At 35.5% G+C, this 17,811-nt stretch overlaps 1 long non-coding RNA gene across 2 annotated transcripts in view; it reads left to right on the top strand.

Moving 5' to 3' along the window:
* Positions 1-17,268, top strand: part of LOC138715571 (uncharacterized) — a 120,775-nt gene extending 103,507 nt beyond the window's left edge. For both annotated transcript variants that reach the window (XR_011336469.1, XR_011336464.1), the window contains exon 10: positions 13,602-17,268. This is a non-coding gene — a long non-coding RNA (uncharacterized lncRNA). The remainder of the gene's footprint in view (positions 1-13,601) is intronic.
* The last annotated feature ends 543 nt before the right edge of the window (positions 17,269-17,811 follow it).

The following is a 17,811-nucleotide window of genomic DNA, read 5'->3' as shown; positions in this document are numbered from 1 at the left end:
ATGTCAAGTTTGTCAGATTTCGAACATTAGACATAGCATCGTGGTATTGCTGCTGCATGTTTCGTGAACTACCTGAAATGTAGAGGGCAGAATCACTTTTTCCCACTAAGAGATTTTGCTCAGGTGATTGGGAGACTACAAAATGTTGTAATCCTCTTATTTTATCAGTAACTAATACCTTTTGGTCTTTCCTCAGGAATTGTAATTTTTGCGATTCCTCCACATATTACTGATCTACCAAATATTACTGGATTGACTTGTGTGAATATTGAATGTGTGAGAAATGGTTACGAACAGTATTTCGAAACAATACAAACTGAATTAAAGTCTTTGCTGACGTGGTGCACTGTGTTGCAGTTGTGATTCATAAGGGAAGAGAAGGGGATATATCATCATATCACAGTGAGGGCTTAATTTGGTCCTCCTTGTCTGCCATGCACAACATAACTATATTTTGGTTACTCACCATCTTCGCAGACCCGCAATGTTCTCTGCAGTAAGTTTATTGTATCGCCGTTGATTTAACCCAATGATCAACGAAACTTAAATCTGCATATCTCACGTTTTCTTCATTTTCCAATATTTGTCCCGCATTTTTGTAGAAAATAGCATAAAGGTTGTTAGCAACAATATGACACGTTTTGAATATATTAGGTACCTGTAAATGCTGGACATCATTTGGTCACTAGCATATGTTGAATCAATGACGTATAATTGGCCACAAACTCGTAATAAATTGTTAATGGCGGAAGGTCAGAGTCGTAAGTTTATTTACGTATATATTATCCCATACATTTTCCTCCTGTTGTGAGGAATCTATTCCTGAGATGTGGAAAACAGAAGAATGCTATATAATAATTGTAGAATCTTACATTTATGTCCTAAGTAGATAAAATTGTTCATCGTAAATCATTTGCAATTTCAGTGTTTCATTCCTTGCTGGTTGGGGGAAATAAACTAACTCATCACGGCAGCAAGAAGTGAAATGTCCTGCTATTATCACCCTAACAAAATGATATGCTTGGCAGTGATCACAAATCTAGTGGATAAAACCAAAGGAATTTCAAATTAATTTTAATATGTAATTAATTATTAAAGACGTAACTAAATAGGAAGCATGACCCAATTGCTAATTCCTCTTCCATAGCACTGCACTACTGCCTACGAAAATTATAGAAGCACACACATAAATACCTACACGACACTGTCATTAAAATACAGTATAAAAAACTCACACCACTTGATTAATGACTGTAAAAATATTAACAACAATATTGTTATCTTACGTAAGTTTTGTAGTTTTCAGTAATATATGCATATACTTTATGTCCGTCATTCAGTAAATTATAGAAATGAAGATCTAATTTTAGATATTCTTTATGTATATGTATGTAACTCCAAAAGATTTCACTTTCATATCATCAATATAGCATTAGTGTGTATAGTGACAAATACTCACATCATTACAGTAAGTACAATAATATTTCATTTTTAATGGAAATAATACCAACAAACATTCTTATACATCCTGATTACACAACTTTTAACACTGTATCACTTCGGAATATGTATGATAAGACTTTCTTGTGTTAAATTCTAACGTACCTTGTTTACATGTTTCGACGTTACATTAGAATTTAACACAAGAAAATCTTATCATACATATTCCGAAACATTCTTAACCCTTTGAAGCGCAGTGGTTACAGTACGCAACCACCTTTTAAATTTGAGTTTTCCACCTACTTACAGAGTGGCTTTTATTTTAAAACTACTGCGCTGCGTTCACTGATCCTTAGTAACTGTAGAAGAATTTTATTTTCCCTATATTTGTGTTGCTGAGCCTGTTCATTAAGATGCCCGATGTTGTTGTGTATAGTTGGGGTGTGGAAGACTCGCTACGTGTTTTTATTTCAGTTGTATGCTAAAGTATCACAGTTACGTAAGTTTCTATTTAGTATTATTTGTCTTTCGGTCTTTTAGAATATATTTCAGTAACAAGATTGTAATTTCTTCGACACATGTGGCATCAATATAGAAATAATGTGGTGGTTTCAAAACGTAACCACCATGCAAACAGGGTAGTTATGCTTACCATATCCAACAAAATGTTCCATTTTCGTGTCAGCTTATTCATCATGGCTACAAGGAAGAGATGTTTGGTGACAATCACAAAGTGTTTTTGACAACTTTTTCACAAGTTTGAATCTGATGATCTCTAAAGCAGCAAAATATCTATGCGTGTGGTACAGTTAGACATGGGCGTATTGGTTTACCACACGACGAAAGAAGATATCGCGACATGAAACGTGGTGAGAGTGATAGCCGTACGTCATATGCTGGAGTGTCCTGGCTCAAGTGGAAGGATAGAAGGTCCATTATTTTCCTTTCTAATTACCACAATCCATCTATCGGCGCCTCTGTTTCAAGGAAAGAGAAGAATGGAACAACCACTGAAATTGATAGTCCACAACTCGTGAAGGACTGCAACAAACATATGGGTTATGTTGACAAAGCTGATTTGTTGAAATCTTTGTACGAGATTGATAGAAAATTCAGAAGAAAGTGGCACCGTATTTTTTGGTATTTTGTTGATGTCACTGTGACTAATGCCTTCTTGGTATATTCGTTGAGAGGTGAAGGTGGAGAAATGACTCTGAAGAATTTCAGGTTGGCTGTTGTTGTTGGTTTTGTCGCAGCTAATATTCCAAAACCTAGAGGGAGGAAGACAGTACTAAAACCTGTGCACCACTTCAAGCCAACGGTCCCGTATGAGAAAAGATTCAACAAGGTGGCACATACACCAATGTGACGATCTTCAAGACGCTGTGCTTATTGTAGCAATGAAGTTCAACCACACGGGAGACCAGAAACTGTTTCCTTTCGTATCATTCACAATAAGTCTGAAGGCATTGTGTTCTGCAGTATTGCATAGTGGTTTTACCATGAAACCACCCATTTTCTGTGTCAAAAATTGAAGTTTTTCAAATTTTTTAAATTTGAGGTAGTTCTCTTAGACAAATAAAAGATTAATTTCACTGCAAACACAATTTTTTATTTTCCTCCCAAATGCGTGCATCAAAGGGTTAAGTTTTGTGGTTAATACATAGCTGTACTCAGAAAATTACACACCATAGAATCAGACCTATATCTAGATTGTTTTTATAAGTGTTAAAGTTTTTAATAACCAACATAGAAACATTCTAAATAAATTACCCAAATGAAGATCGACATATTGGGATTATGATGTCAGAGAATTTGAGCTCTAAATATGTCATTAATAACAACAACAAATAACTCTAAATAAATAATTCAGGTCATGGCCTTCCTATGATATTGCTTATTGTAGTGCGTGTGTTTGGTCTTTTTCTGAAAAGCCATTAGTTCTCAAAACTGATGACAGATGAATTTTGGAAAATAGGAAAATTATGTAGGAAAAATGACATTTCACTGAAAACTACTATTTTTCCGCATATCCTTGGATGCCAAGCTTCAAAATGAGGGGTCGTTAATTATAATATGTTCAGCCGTTTTTCGGAAATTTTCATTACTATTTCAAATTTTATAGGCCTATATGTATTTGTATAGATTATTATTATTATTATTATTATTATTATTATTATTATTATTAATTTGCGCATAAGATTAAGATTATTGTTTTGGAATGGAGATCGACAATGCCTTGTAGTCGAAGTGTGTCATAGCTCAATGGTATAATGCTTTATTATTTGTCGGTACCAAACAAATGTTACGGCGTTCAAATCGCTTTCATTGCTTGATTTTTATAAGTTTTTATATAGTTTCAAGTGATATTAATTTTATGATACATTTTTTGTTGTTAACAATCAGCAATTTTATTGGTTTTTAGGCTCGACGAGATGTTGAATTTGACAAAAGGAAATGTAATATTAAAACCTATCGCTATAGAAGAATAGTATATTAATTAAATAAAGACGGTAAATTATACTTTGATGCGACAATGAAAAAATGAAAATTTTACTTTAACTTCCACTAATAGCCTTCCTTATAAAGCCATTCTGTCTGCACCTCGTGGTTTATTAGTGCAGAGATTATTCCCTCGTGCACATTCGATGTTAGAACTCCATTTTAATTAATTATTATATTTTCTCTTTCATTCAACAAGTTGTAAACATTATTTCAAAATGGCAGTAATTAAATTTACGTACTAACCCTTTTCTATGCATTTTATTACTATTTCTTTTGTTTTATATTTCGTCATTAAGATTTTTACCATTAACGTTATGCAATAATTCCAGTTGTGAAAAATACCAAATACTGTAGATATACTATGAGTTTTATTTAAAGAAAAACAAAGGTTTAGGTAAATTGTAATTAGGCTAACTAAGTTGTTCAGTCAACTGTTCGAAGATGTCTGAACCTCTAAAGTGATACTAACAAGGGAAGTAGACCAGGAGGTAATGAGGTAGGATGGCCAAATTCTTTTCCCCTCAATTATATATATATCGCCAATTAGCTACATAGTACACTGATCAGACTTCTTAAATTCTAGTAGACACATTATTTATAAGATTGGAACAGTTACATAAACCATATCAGTCGTGTATATTTACTATTGGGTTATTTTACGATGCTGTATCAACATCTAGGTTATTTAGCGTCTGAATGAAATGAAGGTGATAATGCAGGTGAAATGAGTCCGGGGTCCAGCACCGAAAGTTACCCAGCATTTGCTCGTATTGGGTTGAGGGAAAACCCCGGAAAAAACCTCAACCAAGTAACTTGCCCTTACTGGGATTCGAACCCGAGCCACCTGGTTTCGCGGCCAGACGTGCTGACCTATATTTAGTATCTATGATGTATGACTAGCCTTATCATTACGTATTCCACTCCATAATGAATGAATGACGGGAATACTGACAAAATAGTTAGCCTGTGGAGGTACGTAATTAGCCTATATGACGATATTATTTAACGTTTTAAGTATTTTGTCCGTAATCTTACAAATAACATGCTTCCGTGAGTAGTGATAATTTCCTTATTCTTTTCCATTCAACTATAAGAAGTCGCTCACAACAGAGGACATTGGTGTTCATATTGAATGGACACTCAAAAAGAACTCATTTCAGGGCTACATAATTTTTCACAAATGTGTAATAAAATAGTATTCAAGAAACATACAATTGCCATTTAGACCTACCATAAAGTAGAATTATTAGGATATAAATAGTAAATTACTTAATTGTGTGAATATTTTAAAGCTCAGTCTGCAACATAATGTTATTATCTGCATTGCTGTTAGTAGTAGCCACCGGCGTAGCTCAGACAGCTGAAGTGCTTGGCTGCCAAACCGGAGTTGCGCTCGGGCGTAGTTTCGATTCCTGCTTGGGCTGATTACTTGGTTGGGTTTTCTCCAACTGTAAGGCAATGTCAGGTAATCTATGGCGAAATGGCGAATCCTCGGCTTCACCTCGCCAAATACCATCTCACTATCACCAATTCCATCGACGCTAAATAACTTAGTAGTTGATACAGCGTCGTTAAATAACCAAAAAGCAAACAATGGGCTTACCCAAGATTTTTGTAGGATTTTGGATGGCAGTGTCCAAATACTGTTGTAATATCATGTTTTTATTGAACTTCAACAAGGTTTTAAATGGAATTACAGTTTTATCCGTATTTAGATCAAATCAGAAAACGACTTGTTAATTTCAATAGAGAAGACAAAAATAATGGCATTCTGTGGTAAATACACTGTAAGATCGAAGATCATGATAGAAAATAAAATGTTGGAACAAGTAACAGAATTCAAATACTAGGATGTAATACCAGCTATAAATATGAAAATGATATCCAAATGAAAATACATTCATTCCAGAGAATATGTGGTACAATTAATAGGACAGTCCAAAGAGCACGAAGTTATGGCCACTCTGTTCTTCTTCTGGTCTGAAACTGGGGTTCCTACTCAGAAGGATGTTAGCAAAATTCAAGCTGCTGAAATGACATTTTACGTCAAGCCAAAGAATGGACAAACTGTATAATGAAGATATCAGGAAAGAATTGAATTGTATTGTATTGTATTTATTAACATTCCATGGTATTCGTACATTGCTTCACAGCTAGAATATGGAACAAGTCAAAAAACGTAACAGAACAGGTAGTGACTAAGGATGAAAAATCCGATTTTGGTCAAATTTACTTATCTTGGACATCTATTCTATGAATAATAGAATTTTGGATTACAGACATAATTGGAAACAACACATATTACGAATGGACGAAAATAGGATCCCGAAAATGGCAATAGGCTATAAACCACGGACCAGGGTCGACCTCGCAAGAGATGGAGTGAAGCAGACAGGGGAAGTGAAGACGATGTTACTTACGAACCACTCATTTAGTTTATCCTTCGTCTCAGAAATATTTGTTATAAGATGTAGCTAATTCTCTTCTTCTTTAAGCAGTAATGACACAAGAAGCATAAATGAAGAATTTTACACAATTTTATTCATTAAAAAAGCACTGAAAAGTGCATCACGTTTTAGTTCAGGTTATACATAACATAGTATAAAAGGGAAATAAACATTTTTCAACAAATGTACAAATGATGATGATGATAATAATAATAATAATAATAATAATAATAATAATCATAACAACAACAATCCTTCTCTGTGGGGTAACGGTTAGCATATCTGAACGTGAAAGGAAGGGCGCCCGGGTTTAAACCCTGGTTGACACAAGTTACCCGGCATTACACGTTACTTCCAATACTTAACAGAATGTGGATTTTTTATGTCGTTTGTAATACCAAATATAATTTCCGTTTTACATTCATAATATAGGAGGTAGTGCCATGTTACTTCCAATAGGGTACTGAACGATACACACCCGATACGTGGCGCTGTTAAGTTTTTTTTTTTTTTTCTTAGAGGGCTTTGGTTCCAAATACTCAGTGAAGAGCGATGGTCGATAGGTTAACGTCTGTTAGTTAGTCTGTTACTGTTTGTCTTCAACCATGGAAGTCGTTTACATATTAGGAACTACCAAAAACAAGACATCTTGTATACATACATAAAAATAAAACTTAAAGCACACCTATGTTTGTTACGTTGCCAGTCTTAAGTCTGACGAAGTGGGGAAGAAGTTTATTTTTATTGCTTACTTCCTATTAAGTAGCACAGTAGTCTACAATTCTGATTTTGTTCCAGGCTAGGCAGTACGAGTAAACAGCATTGCAAATGGGATTACCATAAACAGACAGATTGGCAATCTCTACTTTAAAAGTGTTATTGCAAAAAATGATATTGGAACCAACCCATAATCTTAACCGGTTCGGATTTCCCTTCAATCAATTCAAGCAGAATTTCTGACCTTGACATAGTGCGCAGGCATCAAGCGCTAGGTATGGAAGGAGAAATAAGCAGCCTGTAGAATTAAGAAAACAGTGGTGCACAAACTTCAAACGGAACGTTAAATTTTATGTCGTTATCTTTATATGGATTCTTTCTGTTTGATATTATCTATATTGTCTGTAAAAAAAAAAGTACTAAAATCAATTTCTTAATATTGCAGTTGTGTTTTAAATGTTAATAACATAATAAAGTGTTAAGAAGGAATATTTACATAAATTCCATAGCAGTACACCTATGTATACTAAACTAAGTGAATGAAACATATCATTCTAAAAGAAAGTGATCTCCCAAAAAATAGAGATTGACTTTGACATGATAAATTGGAATTGGTATTGATAGTATTTTAGCCTTATAAAAGAAATCAATGAAGTAATCGAAACAATATTATACTACAAAGCAAAGTTACCTAAGTACTGTATATGTTTTAAGTGCAACTAATATTCCATAACAAAACTCTTATCGCCTTATGCTTTTAAAGCCTTGGTTTCTCTGAACCGACGCATGCGACATGCGAGATGCGAGGCCGCCGCTGCGAACCATCTTCGCAATGACGCTGTGAGGCTTGTGGTTTCTCTAGCTGCGAGATCACGTGGATCAGTCGCTGAGCGCATGGTGGATCTCGTCACCTGTTTGCTAATGCTGGAAGAGGAAGATAATGATGAAGAGGAAATGACCCTGCATTCTTTTTGGTGAAGACTAATATCTTCAAGAATAGGAAAAGCGAGGGTGCTTACAATATTCTTGTAAACTGCCATCTGATTGATAGTGAAACAAAATTCAAAAGTTATTTTGGAGTCTCAAAGGACCTCTTCTGTAGAATTTTGTTTTCAATTAACCCATTAAAGCCCAAATTATTTTTATTTAAAAAACTAAAAGAATGTATCTATTTCATAAGAAGTCAAGAATATATGTTGTTTCTTCTGCCTGTACACCAAGTAGTCTATAAATAGACCTCTGGGCACTTATGATATCTGCATATTCATTTGCAATAAAGTAAATATATTTTTTGTATATTTAATGTTTTATAACGAGAAACATTTACACCAATATAAATAAATTTATTTATGAGGTTTAAGTATTAATGCAACAATACAATGCTGCAGCAATCTACCCCCCTGGTAGAGGGGAAGAGAAGGCCTGATGGCTTATCTCTACCAGGTTAAATAAATAGATAAATAAATAAATAAAATAAATAAAGTAATCACTCTGAGAGAGGAACATAGGTTAAGGGTGTTTGAGAATAAGGTGCTTAGGAAAATATTTGGGGCTAAGCGGGATGAAGTTACAGGAGAATGGAGAAAGTTACACAATACAGAACTGCACGCATTGCATTCTTCACCTGACATAATTAGGAACATTAAATCCAGACGTTTGAGATGGGCAGGGCATGTAGCACGTATGGGCGAATCCAGAAATGCATATAGAGTGTTAGTTGGGAGACCGGAGGAAAAAGACCTTTAGGGAGGCCGAGACGTAGATGGGAGGATAATATTAAAATGGATTTGAGGGAGGTGGGGTATGATGATAGAGACTGGATTAATCTTGCACAGGATAGGGACCGCTGGCGGGCTTATGTGAGGGCGGCAATGAACCTTCAGGTTCCTTAAAAGCTATTTGTAAGTAAGTAATAAAGTAATAAAAAACATTTATTTTATTAATGTCTGTCTTTACCGAGTGTGGTAAGGCTCAAAGCATCTTTGATAGAGAGTTACATCACACTTCTTGCGGAATGTTACTGGTCTGCATTTACACCATTCCATCCGGCAGTATTTCTGATAGGGTCGATTTGCCATGAAATGATCTCTATTATCAAACCTCATATCAAATTTCACTCCTCGAGGTGATGAAATAGGGCGCCCCATTCTCTTGCAGTTCGAAAACATCTTGAGATATTGAACAGCCAAGTATCATCGGAATTCAAATAGGTCAAGGGAGTCTCGCCCATGTATTTCTCTGTAGATAATCCAACCATTTACTATAACCATATCCAACTTTCTGACCACTCTTTTCCACGGATTGAAGTGGCATATTTTCCTGCTAACCAGTTATCATGCTCCAATCAACCCATGTACTTACTGTAGTTCTCTATGATCTGTGGAGTACCGGTTAGCGTGTCTGGCCGCGAAACCAGGTGGTCCAGATTCGATTCCCGGTCAGGGCAAGTTACCTGGGTAAGTTTTTTCCATGGTTTTCCTTCAACCAAATATGAGCAAACGCTGGGTAACTGTCGGTGCTGGACCCCGGACTCATTTCACCGGCATTATCACCTTCATCTCATTCAGACGCTAAATAACCTAAGATATTGATAAAGTGTCGTAAAATAAACTAACCTACATCTTCTAGCCGCGAAACGAATCACGTGGAAGGGCGTTCAATCTGAACTTGAGAACATGTACTGTATAACTTGAATGTCGTAGCAACAGAGGGCGGTCTGTACGGTCTGTGTGCTACCATAACGTCTTTAGAACTGTGTTTTGCGCGGGGACGTGGTACGCAGGGTATTTGTTATCATTGGTTGCGTATGGCAACATTCCACAACACAAATCAAATGCTCCATGTCCATGTTGACCGTCGAAGTTAATGTCAACAAATACGTAAGTAATTGTCTTAACCCTCTCCCCATATCCCGACAGTAAGAAAAAACTCACCTCGGTACATGTTTCGAAACAGTTCACATTCTTGCCACTACCGGCGTTACCATACGTATCGGTAAGTACTCTTCTGAATGAACGCCGTACTTGGTAGGCAACTTCTCTGGCAGATAAGTAATACACCTCTGCGGAAGCATAGGAAGATTGAATACTCTAGGCTCATCGACTAGCCACGTGACGGCATACAGCGAGCCATGACACACTTTGAACTGAACAACCAATAGTATGATCCCATAGCCAGAGGATTCCAGTTTGTGAGGAACGGATTCTCGCTCTCATTCTCTTCCGTTTGCTCTAACACTGAACAACAAGAATTTGGTCCAACTTAAAACAATGTGTCCCTTATGGTTTTGTGTGCGCTGAATCCGAAAATACATCTCCTTCCTTCGTATCACATAAGGTTTTTAAGATATACAATGATTTCACTTTTCGATAAGCATTGTACTAGGAAACATCTGGCGCAGGTTGGAGGTTGTAAACCGAAACTAAAGCTAATGCATTTTATGAATTTATAACTTATTTCCGGTTTCTTATGGTTGTTGGCATTTTATTTTGTACTCCTAATAAATAAACAGACATTGGTCCCTTATTTCAGTAAATTTCAGAACAGTTCAACGTGAGGTATACGCAATGAATAAACAAGGGTGTGGTTTTCACTATTTAAAAGAAAAGTTTAACGGTTTGAGTGAAAGCAAATTAAAAGAGGGCATTTTCATCGGTCCACAAATTCACAAAGTTATGGCTGACTCTTTGTTTGAGGAAAAACTTTCCATTACAGAAAAATGGCATGATGCGCTTTCAAAGATGTATGCTGAAATTTCCTTGGAAATTCTATGGCTGACAATTACATAGCACTTATTGTGGAAACCATGCCACATGCTTATGAGAAAATAGGGTGTAATATGTCTCTCAAAATACACTTTTTACATTCTCATTTGAATTTCTTTTCTCCTAACCTTGGAGCGGTAAGCGATAAGCATGGGAAAAGAGTTCATCAAGAATTATCTGAAATGGAAAGACGATATAAAGGAAGATCATCATCCAGGATGCTTGGAAACTATTGTTGGTTCGTTGTAAAAGACAGTACCGGGTCTAGTTATAAGCAGAAGTGATTCAGAACATTCGTTTAATGTAAATTCAAATTCCGAAATTTTTCTCATTATATGCATGAAATATTTTTTATTTTTGTTCTGTTTTAAACTATATAACATCATGTTTGTATCCAGTACACATTTTTCAAGTATTATGAGGCGTTGTGAATCCAAAGTGTGTTGTCATTTTACCAGAAGCAGTGAAAAATTAAAAACAAGAAATTTTTCATAAAAAAAATTCAATTCATTTTCCGCAGAAAATAGTACGTGATGGGGCAATTTGGATTTTAAATTCAGATTTAGGGTACACATATTAGTAATATTCACCTATTTTTGTTTTGGAGCAAGATAAAAAGTAAAAATTTGTTGTTCAGTTTAACCACAGATTACACTGCCCCGGGAACCACGACGTGGACGTGAATGGAGGTTTTCTCTACTCAACGTATCTAAATTATAATAATTTCATTTCCCTATATACTTCATTATTTTCTTCATTTATCTGTTTATGTGAACTCTCATTTTGATCTTCAACTTCTCACTCTCCTTTTTTCACCTATGACGAAGATAAAACCATTCTCCGAAACGTTGTGAATTCATTTACAATTAAGCAATGTAAAAAAATCCAATCTACATCTCTCCTATACAACCCTTCATTCTTTCTTCCCTCTAGATGCAAAGAAATTTGCTGAAGCCTCGCAGTTCACGCGTCGCACAAATCCGGCTGCGCGATTCGGTCCGAGACGACGCTGCGAGGCCTCTCTGCGAACCTCCGCAGATTGCGCACCTCGCAGCCATAGAAACCACTCACTATCTCTCATGTAGTCCAGATTTGTGCGAGGCGGGCCTCGCACGTCGCATACGTCAGTTCAGAAAAACCAAGGCTTAAGGTGATATTGGTGAGCAACTTCCTTTCATCAGAATATTAAATTATTTTCTCGAAACCTGCTGAAGCTGTAGAGCTGACACTTTTACAACACATGGGCTCGTATGGATCTTTTGTTTATGATGTAACAGTAGTTGCTTTGTTAATTCATTTCCTTACAAACATTTTCCATGCGAATATTTTCAAAATTTTCAATACACTATCTGCAGTAATACGTATTTACAATATATTAGATTTACGAAAACATTGTTTCAGTACCTATAAGGCTACGAAATAAATAGGCCTATAACTGAAAATTTCACTTATCTATAAAAAAAAGTTGAGAAAATATTCCTTTTGAATAGAAGAATAACAAATTTGTGAAAAAATGAGCATTAAAATTAAAACTTACATTCTTATAATTTAATGCACTTATACTTCTCAGACAAATCTAAAAATTAACATAGATACAGTTTTAATAAGTTCTCTTCCCTTTATCTATTGAATCAGTGCTGGCCATCCCTGTAAATAGCTCTACCAAGCGGCATATACCAGACCTACCTCTTTCGTCTGCCTCTTTCCTTTAGTTCCTTTCTCGGCGGTACAGTGGTTACCATGCTAGCGGCTTTTGCAGGTTCAAACCCAGCCGGATTTTAGAATGATAAAATTCTTAGCATCTCTCCCCGCGGAAGGGAAATAGAGCTGGGAGACCTGTGTAGTAGTAGTTATGCGGAATGTACCTCAAATAATCCTGTCCCTGAAAAAGGTTTCAAGGAAAGTATTTATAGCCCATTTTTACGTGTTATACATCTTTCCTCGCACCTAGTATGAGCACCTGTTCCGGGGTCCGTGATGAAACAAAAATGGCAGAATTTCAAATGCTTATTGTAACAATACTATGAACTACATCCAAATGCTAATGCTATTAGTAGTTAGCAGTGGCGATTTCTCTTAAGGAGCACTGGAGCAGTGCACCACCTCTTCAAATGACGCATGTTTTTAAATGTGTAGACTATGTGGGCGACATAATTCTTTATTATAATACTATGTAAATATAACGCTGCATGTGTATTGTTCTTGTTGACGCCTGGGACTTACGTTTCCCTCTCGACACTTGCGGCGCACTGTTCCATTCGAGCATGCGCAGTAGTAGTGTTTCACTGGCAGGCTTTGGAGCATGGTAGGGAGGCAGTACAGTGTGCGTAAGAGGGGTTAGGAGCACTTTCAGATGTGTTCTCAAGCTCGTTCCATCATAAATGTTACAATGAATAGTGTGCAAAATCTTTTAAATGTGTAATTTTCTATAAGACCTTTACACGAAAAGATCAAAATAAAGATGATGGGTAGACCTACACATGAATTAAAATTATAAGTGACGAAGAACAGTAATAGAAAAGTGACAAGAAAATTCAACATTCGGATTTACGAAAAATGCAATATGCGGCTGCAGTGTAAAAGACGCTGTATTTTGTTTTCCTTGCCTATTGTTCGACGGCGAACATTTATTGACAAAAATAAGTACGTTTTATGAATTTTATTTATTTTTTTGTTTGAATTTAGGACTGTCTGTAGTAACTAAATAATTTTGATTATCGTTCTGCAGGTATGGTTGATTTGAAGCACCTGAATGAAAGAATTAAAAACACGATTCTTCAGCTGCACACATCAACAACAATGTTAAATTAGCAGTGTTGGGTCAGACAAACATACGGACACAATTGGATTGTTGTACTTCACAATGATAAAGTTACCAAGAACAGATATGTGCGTGCGGTTTTGTGGAGCTTTTGAGTTGGCTTTAAGAGGTCACGAAGACGGAAACTTATCTTTAAACGCTAGTATTTTTCTTGGCCTCTTCAATTTCAGTTCTAAATCAGACGCACTCTTAAGGAACATTTGGAAGGAGGAACAGCGTTTAAGAGCACATCAAACACTATACAGAACGAAGTCCTTCAAGCCATTTTGATGTATGCCATGATGAGATTTCAAAGAAAAAAAAGAAAGCTGCTGACTTTTTAGCAGTTAAGGTTGATGAGACGACACACGTATCGAATGCTTGTGAACCGTGTTATAAAACGCAATATAGCGAAAACAATATTATTTACGGTGTACCTAGCCTACATAGGAAACTGATTAACTGCAATTTCTTGACTAACAAAATTATGTAAATATACCTACGTAACATATGTTAATAGTTATGTAGTAGTTAGTACCTATAATAATAATAATAATAATAATAATAATAATAATAATAATAATAATAATAATATCATAATCATAATAAATATTTGTGCACCACCAGGATTATTTATCACCACACGCCACTGGTAGTTAGACCATGAACCAATACAGGATGATTCACGAGGATTTACCGTCATTTATGGAGTTTATTTCCGAAGAAATTCTGAGCAAAAAATGTCATATAAACATGGGTCCTATTCTCAATATTTACAGAGTTACGTTTCGTTATTGGAACGCATTGCTGTGAACGCGTGATCTTGGTCAGCGTGTAGTCAGAAGCCAGCGCGAGCGCTACGGAAATCAAAGATAGCCGTAAGCAGTGACGTATTGTGACGAGTGCCGTTCACAAGCGTGCGGCCAAGTGTACTCAAGCGGACGGCGACATTTTTTAAAATGTGTTGTAAACTCTCCAAGACTGTAAATTAGGATGCAAAATGGAACTGCAAATAATTAAGTCGGTGGAAGTGGTGTGATTTGTAATAAATGTTGTGATAAGTGCATAAGAATAATGTAATTTTCTAGTTAAAAAAAGAAAAAGATATCTGTACGAAGCAACTAAGGAGTTCACAGCACATTTTTAGCTTCATAATACTTGCCAATTAAAGAAATGATATTTTTGAATGGTTCATTCTCTAATTATATTATTATTTTACGTTCAAACTAAAGAAAAAACGTATTTTACAAACAACTTTAAATTAGTGAAACTCTGAAAATAGTGAGAATAGGAACTATGTTCATGTGATTTTTTTGCTCAAAATGTCTTGAGAAATAAGCTCCGTGCAGGACGGTAAATCCTCGTGAATCACCGTGTTTAACTTTCGTGACCACTCTCAATGACGTCACTTCTCGGTACGGGCATGAGGACGCCGAAATTGAGTACAAAATTAGCCGTGTCACGCTGACTCTCAGTAATATCTCGGCATCGAGAGCAGCTAGAGACCTATGCGACCACTTGTTTGATTTGTAATCGTGAGTTTTGCAGTATTAATGTGATAATTCCAAACAAGCGATATACAGCCAATCAACCAGCTCATTGACACTCCATTGACGTATGAGAATCTTATTGTACTGATAGTACATATCATGGTGCTCTAAAGTTAATAACCGATAATTTCTTTCTCTTACGTTCATTTATTTATCCTAAGTTCATTTTTTTTACCATCATCTCTGCTTCGATAGTAAACCTGTACTCATGTATATTCACTTCAAGAAAATATCAGCAATGAAACGCTAACGTCTAACTCTCAACATGAAACAGTTTTTAATTATAACAATTGTAACAGTAGTTATTACAAATAAGAGTTGATGGAAATAGTCAATAAAATTATTAGGCCTATAACCTTAACCTCAAATGTTTAGTTTTCTTCTGTAATTCATTTGTTTTATTCCTACAATCTCTGGTTAATTGTTACAATAATTTATTCAAATTACAAATAATGTTAAAGGGGAAGAAACAAAAATTTCGAATCTTACAAATTTTGATAAACAGTTTGGTTCTTGAAAAGATCAGTTTCGTGGTCCATGTTGTTTTAATAAATAAATAAATAAATAAATAAATAAATATTTTTTAAGTAACTGTAAGGATACATTTTTAACGATCTGGCAGTTTTTGCGACCCTTTCACAGGTTGGACATAAAAATAGAAAAACCTATTTCACCTATACCAAAAACCTAAAGTGATCTTTTTAAAAAACTAAAAATCCCGTCCCTAGTGTTGAGTTTGTTTAAAGAAATCTTACAGAAGTTATGTAACAGGTCGCACTTGTTGGACTCTGGCAACAGCGAACCTATGCACGACAGGGGGCGTCTCAACCCCTGCAGTGGGGGCGAAAGCTGTAGCAATAGTGGGCAGAACTGCGAAAAGAATGTGTAACTTATCTTTCCGGTATTGCGCCCTACGTTTAGTATTTCATTTATGTTAAGTGGCGGTCTTGCGCTATGTTCACCGCAGGGCTAGGGAGCCATTCTACTAGTAAAAGTCTCATATGTTCCAACAAATCGATGACGGAACGGACCACATAATTCAAATAAGGCAAGACGACACATGGGAGATGGTTTAAATAAATAGGAAATTGAAACTTCATTATCCGCCCACACCACATACAGAATTGACGTGCCATAATTTGCGTTTCATTATTTAATGATCAAATGAATTTGAGAAATGAAATAATTTTACTATAATATACGTGGCTCATATCATTTATATGCACGCGGCAAATATATTATAGAGTATTTCTACACACCACACACAGGACTGACGTCTGATTTGTGTTAATGTAACGGTGTTATAAGCTCGAACACACAATTTCCACTTTTATGCACTGTTACGATTATTAGATATATTATATTGGTTGGGTCACTGGGTGAGAAGAAACTTCCTACTGAAGGATGCACTGGAAGGAATGGTGAAAGAGAGAAGAGTTCGAGGCAGAAGAAGATATCAGATGATAGTTGACATATCCTACGAATTTACTTTACGACTGATTTACCTCGCATTAGTACAAGATACAGTATATTACAATATGGCATCATAGGATGGGGTAGTGCTTATAGTACCTTCTTCATGCTAATAACTCTGCTACAGAAAAGAATAATAAAAATATGCCTTAATAAACCTCTTGATTATCCTTCAGAGCTGCTGTATTCAGAATTTAAAGTATTTGACTTCCATCAAATTTATAACAATGTATTATTGAATTTCGTACATAAAAACCGAAAAATATTTAATTCATATTCACATAAATATAAAACCAAAAGATCAGACAACATATGCTTGACAGTTCCTAAATGTACCACAACTGTAGCATATAATCACAGTAGCAACTTCGGTCCAAGGCTTTATAACATGATAATAGATAAATTCCCAAATACAAAATTTGCTAAGCCTTATTTCAAAAAATCAATTGAAAATGATGTTTAGAGAGAAAATTTGAAGTTCAATTATTGTGAGATCTGTGTTTTTTCTTCTTCTTTTACTTTTTACTCTGTTATTTAATAAAATCTCTTAATATTATGTGGAATATCCCTTAAGCACTAGTATGTAACTTTTCCTGGGGGTGCTAGAGTGTTTTATATAAAAAAGCAATTTGTATCTTTGTTCTGGCAATAAGTATTATTATTATTATTATTATTATTATTATTATTAAGGTATATGGATCATATGCGGAGATTAAGAGGAAGGCAGAAAACAGGAAAGATTGGAGAAAACTGAGTTTGCAGTGAAAGACTTGCCCTTAGGCAGAACAATGAATGAATGAATGAATATATGATTTTACTTACATGACAAGTCATCATCCTCGCCCATTCCCTACACTACACACATACACTCACCCTAGTACATTATATAACTCTTCACAGATACATATCATGCATAATGTGGTCTGTCGAAGTGGTGTGCAACTTGAAAATGCGTCACAGTCCTGCCATCTATCCGCAATATGAGGAACCCGAATCATGCAAGTGAAGTGGATAGGAATTAGATATACACACATTTACATGGCAAGCGAAAATATGAATAAATTATGTCTATTTGTTCTTAATTATGGTTTCTTGGTGTATTAAATAAAACATTG

This window comes from Periplaneta americana, chromosome 15 (genome assembly GCF_040183065.1).
Source record: "Periplaneta americana isolate PAMFEO1 chromosome 15, P.americana_PAMFEO1_priV1, whole genome shotgun sequence".
Classification (NCBI taxonomy): Eukaryota; Metazoa; Arthropoda; class Insecta; order Blattodea; family Blattidae; genus Periplaneta; species Periplaneta americana.
The sequence above is the reverse complement of the archived record's forward strand: the minus strand, read 5'-3'. Positions and strand labels throughout refer to the sequence as shown.